This window comes from Perca flavescens, chromosome 22 (genome assembly GCF_004354835.1).
Source record: "Perca flavescens isolate YP-PL-M2 chromosome 22, PFLA_1.0, whole genome shotgun sequence".
NCBI lineage: Eukaryota > Metazoa > Chordata > Actinopteri > Perciformes > Percidae > Perca > Perca flavescens.
The window spans coordinates 4,976,562-4,985,698 of record NC_041352.1 but is presented as its reverse complement, the minus strand read 5'-3'; positions in this window follow the sequence as shown (position 1 = coordinate 4,985,698).

The following is a 9,137-nucleotide window of genomic DNA, read 5'->3' as shown; positions in this document are numbered from 1 at the left end:
CAGAATGCAGGAAATGAAGTGTTTAGTGCTCAAAATGTTCTGTGGGTGGACCCTTGGACAACGCGCATTAAATGCGTCCCCACTAATGTTGAAACCAAACCTCTGCCTTTGGGTTGCCCGGCCAGCTGTGATTAGGCCAAATGTGTGTGCCCTCTCACCAGGGAGTTGGAACTAGCAACCTCTGGGCCACTAGTGCGCTTCTCTAACCTCTACCAACCGCCCAGGTTGCCCACCTGTTTTTTCTATCAGCCCACTCTGATAAAGCAGGCTAGAATCGGCCCTGTTGTGTTACAGACGTACAGATCAAACTATTGGCATACGACTCATGGCCATGGACCAAAGACATAGCTTTTAGTGTCAAAGAAACGTTCCAAGGCACTGTTTAGTGCACAGCGACGAATAATGGGCTGCAGGTGTTGAGTGTTAGCCTTGGCCGGTGCTAAATGAAAGTAAGAGTGTTTGTTTGCAGTACAAGAAAAGTTTGGCTCAGAGCGCTTAATGGGACCAGCTAGAGGAACACAAACAGTGCTGGTGGCACCTTGCCATTAGGGTGCTTCACATCGCTGGGCTGGGATTTAGATGCGCTTCCTTCAGATTCAGATGCAGCATCCTTAACGGCACCAGGCAGAATAACAAAAGGCATCACCCTCGGGTAGAGATGCAAATTGCACTTTAGAAAGCTTATGCTGTACAAGCTCACAGATTGCCCTTATGTCCTTAATTTTCTTTATGGGAAAATAAAGCAGACAGCACTACACAACTATCACTGTAGCCCGTATTTACACTGTGATCATTATTGGAATATATTACTAATTGTGCTGAGGGTGTGCAGGATGGACCCCCACTCCCCCTCTTCACTGGAATTTATTTTGGCATTTTTCAATTTTCCCCATCACCTTTCATTAACAAATGGCTCTCTGTACATTGAAGAATTTAAACCTCCAATTAGCAGTTGCACTGATGATTTCTCAATTGACATTTAAATGCACCTGCATAGAAAACACATGCAAATAAGCCTAATGATGTGTGTGTGTGTGTGTGTGTGTGTGTGTGTGTGTGTGTGTGTGTGTGTGTGTGTGAGACATTCATCCCCAGACTGATATGGTTAAGAGACTGATGGGTTAGAAGAGGAGGGGCAAAGACTTTTTTATCACGTTCAAATTAAAATATGGAGGTATATTAAATCTCACTGTACAGTCAACTCTCCATTTTATTACTGTACTTATTGAAAGAAGATAAAATGAAGAATGTGTTGAGGTAAAAGTACTCAAGATGAAAACCCACTCAAAGTAGATCATAAGGTAAAGACAGAACTTGTCAGTCTGTTATCCCAGGAAACTCAAACACAAGAGTCAGAGTTAGATTTAATATTGGATTGTCAATAAGCTCAACTGCTAATAAAAATCATACATGAGAGAGTTGGTGACATCCACCTCTAATATGATGGATATGATGACATTTGCTTAATAATATTGTATATTTAGTACATCGTTATCAACACTACAATATTGTTATCTGTTGTAAGTGATCCAATAAACTTTTTTTCTTCCACTATATGTGCACTTGCAGCAACTGCTTTGAATTATATGCAAGTGAAACTATTATGAAATACTTGAGGTTCAAAGTTCATTCTTAGAAACAGCAACAATTTCACCTCTAAGTCCATAAAGTAGCAAACACACATTAAACTTGTATCTTTTTTGGCATGAACGTACTTTTTAATACTGAAAGTATCACACATATATCACATATTATAGAGTATTGACTATTGGCAGGGTGAATCAGTGATGCTTCTATTCAAGCCGTTTCACTCGTGCAGACATGCGAGTATATCAGAGATCTTTGTGTGAGGATACAGAACGAGCACAGACTTTGGCACATGCTCACAGGCCGTGCACAGCTGTTGAGCTTTCTTTCAGCTTTAGCACATTTCCACATTTCTTATATTGCTTTATTTGAATGCTTTTAGAGGCTTAAAACAATATGAGAGGGACATGTAATAGTTGGTTGAAGAGGTCAAAACTCATGTCATAATGAGAGGTCACACGATATAAAGGGTAACAATACAAAAGGCTTGGGAACCAGTGGTCGATTCCCAGCTGGAAGTGCATCAGAAACAAAAACACTGAAACAAGCCAAAAAAATCATCAGATATATAACCGCGTGCAGCCGAAGGTGTTTAAGCAGAAATGTGGCGCTACATTGACTGGTCACACTGGTCCTGAGGGTAATCAGCTTTTAAAAATGTAAGTTGGATTGATTCTGAATAATATTACTGTTGGACACATGGAGGGTCCAACGCTGCAAATGTCCTAATCATCGATGATCATTAATTCAAACATATTATTTGCTAAAATATGGGTTTTGCATAAAGTTGTGCTGGAGGATTTATGTTGCATTCCACTTGCTCTCAGACATGAAAACTGATCATTTCCATGTCAAAGAGAGAGTTGTGGTGGTGAATAGGCCTCAGGTCACACAGACAATTGGTTATTTTAGTGCAGGACTTGCTGTGATTGCAGCGGTGAGTGAAGCTTATGAAGGTCAGTGGCCCCATCTCGCCTCCATCACTGCCTGATGGCTCCTCTATAGTACCTGCTGCTCTGCCTCTGGCTCAGCTGGTATGTCAGAGGTTAGAACACTGAGCAGATGGAATTACACAGTCAACACTGCTGCAAACAGCTTGAACGATGTGACACAGTTACGAGTTGGGTTCATTGAAAAATATTCTTTATCTTGTTTATTCATTAGTTTTTGCCTGTTATTTTTCTGCTCTGTATTTTACCAATGGGAACATTGGTCTCTGTCATAGGTCCCATCTTACTGCAACAATAGTTAGTTCAGAAAGCTGTATCTCACAAAAGTCAACAGAACATCACGTTAAAAGACACAATAAAGAGTGGTTTAGATACAGAGTTGATTAACCTGCTGGGGGCCTCTATCCCACCAAAGCTTACTTTACGTTGAAGCAAACACATTTGCAATCAGTCAAATGAGCCCAAATTACCACACAGTGAACATAATGACCTTTGACCACTTGCTTTGTTGTTGCCATGTGACCAGATTTAAGCTATTACTTCAAATCACCACTGACATAAATGATGGCCAAAACTAAGAAAATAATTCCCAAGTTGTAATAAAGTGGAATATGATCTTTTAAAAGGCAGGAATGCAGTGAAACAAAGTCCAAACAACTACAAACCACAAGCAATATCATTTCAATGGAACAAGACAAAAGATGTTCATCCACATTGAAAATGTTCTCGTTGACTGAGACTTGTATAGGACAGAGCTACGGTACAGAGTGGGTAGTCAGACACGTCCTTGGCTATTGTTGTAACTGCCTTACATAATATCTGTGAAACCCCAGGATGCCAGGGACAGTTACATCACAAGCTGTGCCTTGGAAAGACACATTCAATTTATGTTGGATGTCAAATAGCTCCTGCAAAACCCTGTCTGCACCCTGTCACCAGGTTACAGGGACCCTCAGCAGGAGGTGTGTGTGTGTGTGTGTTTGTGTGGGCGTGTGTGTGTGTGTGTGTGTGTGTGTGTGTGTGTCTTGAGTCTGAGCCCGGTTGCAAAAAGTTTGATTTGAGTTTCATTTAGCAGTGTTGCATAAAGGTTGTCTCATGAAAGTGTTGACTTTCACTGTACTTTTAAAATACAGAACATTTGCAAAAAACCTTGAGGCAACAACTTGCTGGACGGCTGGAGAGGCATGGTTCCTCCGAGTTGGTGTTCAAGGTCCTGCTCAAGTTTGTAGAGATTTTGAAGATAGACTGGCGGTCAAATCGAGTTATACTCTAACAAGTTGCCTATCGCTCAGTGTCCAGTGGGTTTTCCCTGTAATCTCCTCCTCCTCTTTAATCACAATAAAATAAACCATTGTCTCATGTTTCACAATTCATTTCAATTTTAAGAGACTGGTATGGGTCCCTGAAAACCTTCTAAGGAAAACGGTCACAAAGGACCTTCTAGCAATGCATCAGGGAATACTTGCCATTATATTTTGCTGATTTAAATCCAGCTCTGTGTCGTCTTCATGTGGGCAGTGTGTTCAGATGAACGGTGTTTTGGCTTCACTGATTTTATGCAACTCATTTCTTTCTAAGGCATCCTTAGATTGAAGGGCAACTTTAGCCTAGTTGGTTTAATGTAACAGGGTACTGTATTTTACTTCGTAAAAGAAATGAAATACTTCTGAGGGGTTAATTAGGAATGTCCTGTGCCAGTCCTAAGTACTGGTATCTGGACTGATCCAGGCATTGATTGTATCAGCTGAAATAAAGGCAATAATAATAGATTGTAGAGAACGTTGTGAACATTGCTTGCAGCAGTAATGACACATCACTCTCTGTGAACTTTGAATAGAGGCCACATGTAGGCATTGCTTGGCGGTAAAGGCTTACAAGGCAAAAGTTTAAAATCCAACTCTAGATCTACAGCATCATCACCGTCCATCGCTTCATTGTCCCATTCTGTGCATCAAGTTTCTTTGTGTTACAGACAAGTTAGTTCTTTACCAGTCGGACTGGAAATGTCTTACCATCTCTACGGTTCTACAGACGCCTACGCAAGGTCAGCGCTAAAACCACAAGGGAGGACGAGTGCAGGTGTACCTCGTCATCGCTTTAGGTTACCTCCTTATCTCATCTCACCCCGGTTGCGCTTTAAAAAATTCAGCGGCAACAAGGTCAAAGTTGAAATAATTTGAACTTTGAGCGCAGCACTGGTTGGCCATTTTGTGGGCCACACCACGCCAAGGGTAGCACTTCCTCTGAGTTGCCTCCACCGCTCTCCCCACAGGAGAACCATGGCACAGCCAGCGCGGAATAGTGATGGTCAAATGGAGCTTCATGAAGCATCTTCTTTATTCTCTGAGCCCACTAGATGGCGCTCTCTGTCCAACAAAGGGTTGAAAGCACACTGAGTTGCCATTCCTCTGGCATTTTTCTTTAAACCAAGAGCGCCATCTAGTGGGCTTCAAAAATAAAGAAAATGGTTTACAAAGTTTGAGGTGGCAGTAGTGATGGATAAAATGAGGCCATCACTATTGCTGAGTTATCTACATCAGCATGTAGGCGGCTTAAGTGTTCGTCCATACCCGAACCCCAGCTAGTGTCTGCAGGACAGGCCGCGTCTCTGAAAAAAATCACGGAGATGTACTAAAAAATACACCAATTGGTAGAAAAAACAATCATTGTGCATCAGGTGAAACTGTTGAGATTCACCTGCATGTCAGAGAGAGAGAAAGAGAGGGGGTGGGGGGGGTGTTATGGGCCCCTGGAGACAGCAGACAGCTTGCAGCTCTGTGTTCCCCCTCATCTTCATAATCATAAGGCACCCTGGGTGCTGCGGCTGTGCCAATATTATGCGAATGGGCCCTGCGTCAGTGTGTGAGGGCCGCGTTCGGCAGGGTGGCTGATTATATTACTCTGTAAGCCTTGGCGCTCCCGCTTCTCTGTCTGACACACACTGGAAAGGAGAGGAAAGGGACCTTTGAAAACAGGAGGCCTGAGAATTACAGAAAATGGATACAACTTTGAAAAATGCCTCTAAATTCTAACGCCAATTCACCCTCCCTTACTTTTCATTCACTAACCCCGACTGCTCGGTATTCAGCTCAACTGGTAAACAACCTAATGAAAAAAGACAGGAGGAATATGAAATGCAGAGACCTCTGCACAGACACTTGTTCGCATACTGACGCTGATACATCACCACACACTGTACGCTCGGAAAATAAGGGATGGAACTGGAGGCTGCGGTGTTCTCATGCGCATTTCTTCAGGTTTCTTGATGAGATAAGCTGGTTGCAATAAATGCATGCTTCATTTTGTGTAATCTGTTTTTGCCATAATCCTATTAGGGCATGAACATCAGAACAATCGTGACCTAAAAGAATAAGGTTATTCTGTTACCATACCCCATGAAAAGATCTAAACTAACAATGCATTAGTCTGTGTCTCATACTTTCTGATTCCCTACCCTGTCTGTGGCTCTTAAGCCTAAACTATCACAACTTTCACATAAACACTTTTTACATAAAAAGCAGCCAGACTGGGCTGGATAGCCAAGAAAGCAATAATGTGGAGGGATTCACAAGTGGTTCTAATCATTGAATTTAACAACAACAAAAAAGGTTGTGACAGCCATATGAACAACTGTTTGATTTCTTTTTTGCACAGTCACACACTCACAGGAGATGCTATTGTTGTGATGCATACTAATTGACTGTCAGGTTAACACCTTTGTGTTTCAATTCCACCCACCGCCTTAACAGCAACAGACATTTATGATATATGAGGCTGTGGGACAATGAGGCTTTCCTCTGAGAGGCTTTTTGTTTTTATAAAGTGGCATGAGAAGCTGCAGTAACATTTTATTTGAAGTGCACTGTGATGTCTAACCAGCAGATTATAAAAGCATTAGGAGCAGAGATCAACTTTCATCGCACATCAGGGAGAACATCGTCAGCAACAGTCACTTTAATATTGTGTCATTAACTAAACAGCTTCCCCATAAACTATGCAGCTTTTTAGTGTTTGTTATATGAATGAATTACTTTATCGGTTCATGCATATTACTATGCTCACCTTGCATGGGCCCACAGGACACCATCGGTTATTACAAGCTAGGACCAGAGTGTGGCGTATTCGTGTACAGACCGAAAGAAACAGCTATTCCTAATGTTTTTTTTTTTTGGCTGGACTGCAGCAGAGCGGGTACCTTGCATGGCAGCAAGCAACCTGCGGTTTGGTTTAGGTGTGTGTGACGACACGGAGAGGCAACCGTTTGTTCAAAACAACAATGGCGGAGAGGTTAGCGTAGATGCTGCAATAGCATCAGTTATATCAGAACCGGAGAGGATTTATTCATTGGAAAGAGTTAAAAGAACGGTACTGAAGGCAGTTACGCCATTGGCCGGTCGAGCTTGTTGGTCATGTCTTTGCCTCTGCATTCATTTGGAGTCTTTGTGTTTGTGTCCAGATGATGACTATCAATCATATTCTCTCTCTCTCTCTTCTAGCTCTGTGTTTGGTCTCCACCAGCTCCTGAGGAAACCTCTGTCTCTTTAGCTGCTGAATGCTGTGCTGTGTTCCCCAGCTCCTCTCTGACTGTCTGGATGCGGAGCAGGTAGAGGACCGAGGCTTCAGCAGAGCGTCCTGTTGAACACAGCTGCTGCTGTCTGATGAGAGCTCAGAGACTGAAACAAAAGCGTAAAGTTGAGGGTCATAAAACCAAACCAATAAGCTGGAAGACGCTACAATATTGCGTCGCGCTGAGGGGAGCTGCTGGATCGGGTGATAATTCCATTTGGGTTCAACGCTGTGCTCCTGTCACATCGTCGCACATCGTCGTTTGATCCATTGCCGATATAAAAAAATAGTGACTAGTGCGGCCCATACCTTTATCAATGTGAACAACAGCAAAAGAAATGTGCCTGGTGGGGTGTCATTTTATACAGCTGTAGAGTCGAACAAAGATAGAAATCAATTGGCGTGTGATGACAGCGAATACAGAACTAACTGTAAGGACAACGCCAGTCTTCAGTACCCAGAGGCCCTGTTTGCACTCACAAAACAAATGCAGTGTCCCCACTGACAGCCACTCTCTGTGAAGAAAGCTGAAGAATGATGTCTCCAATCGAGCACCAAATTGGAACCAGAGTGGGGGAGAATATTGAGGCTATTGCCTGGATAGCGGCACATTGATTCAGTACAGCTCTCTCAGAGTCTCCGTCCCAACGGAGAGACATGGCAACGGTGCGCTCATATTGGAAATCAATACGTGTTTCTAATCACACGCGGAATGTGAGGTTGGTTTAATATGGGAGTCTGGGTGGATAAGAGGTTTCTGCGTAAGCATGTGACGTTGGCACAATACACGCTTATGCTGTAACTGTTAATGACATACTCACATGGTAGCTCATTGTCATGATCTCTTCCTTAATGAGATTCATATATTTTATTAGTCTTGAAGTGATTCGAAAATATTTAGATTCCATATTAGTATAGTCATAATGATGAGGATAATTAGATTCAGTCAGGCCCTACGGTTCTCCAATTATTCTTACCTCGTTTCTCCTCAACCTCGCTCATCACACATGCATGCGTTTGTTTGAAAAGCGTTGAACAAGCTCATATTTCTGATGAACGGTGAAATGATCATTTCAGTTTGTTGAAACTAACCAACGGGAGAGGTGAACTGAGCGCCGTTCACAATCACGACAGTTAACGGCGCCCGCTCTGCGGTAGCCGGTGTGATGGTGATATGTTGAGAACTGGTTCCCTGCCGATATTTCCCCATACATAAATCTGAATCAAACCCTAACCATGGAGTAACCTGACTCCACCAGATGGATTGCTTCGCATTTGCTCGGTATATCCATCTGGGAACTTTCCGTTGGAGAACTTTTGGGAAGGGGTGAAAATCCTGGTTAGCTGATTGGATAAAACATGTGTCTATCACCACTTATGTTGGTGATAGATGGGCCAAATCAACCGAGCGTATGAAAATACAACCACAAGCCAGGCTACCCCTACCCCTACTTAATACATCCATGGGCTACCCCTGCTGCTGCAGGCAAAGAATAGCTCGTTAGCTCAGCAAGCAAGCAACATGTCGGTAAAGGATATTTGCCGTTTGTGTAACGAGAATTTAGGAATAAAAGGCACCATTTCAGGTTCCCGGTCCATATTCCAAAAGAAGGATCCAAGAGAAAAAAGCATTAGCGAGCGGCTAACCGAATTAGGGCTACCGCTGTCTGAAAATACTGGTAGGCTGATTGGATAAACCATCTGTCTATCACCACCTATGTTGGTCACATCAGCAACCAATTCAAAATGACACAGAGCAGCTTAGTTACCACAAATCCCCGGAAGAAATGAACATGAACTGGTTTAGTTTAATCTGTGTGAACTTTGAGCTTGCACTTGTTAAGTGTGAACTTGCAAAACACTGGTGATATGAGGAAGAAAAGGAATACGGTTGTCATCCTTTGACTCAAACAATGACGCCTTGTTCCTCCAGAGCAGCCATGTACAGGTGTTCAGATTTGTTCTTTAACACAGGACTGAATATTGGTAAAGATCAGTCATTTATATTCCTACGGACCAAAACGGTGTCCCAAA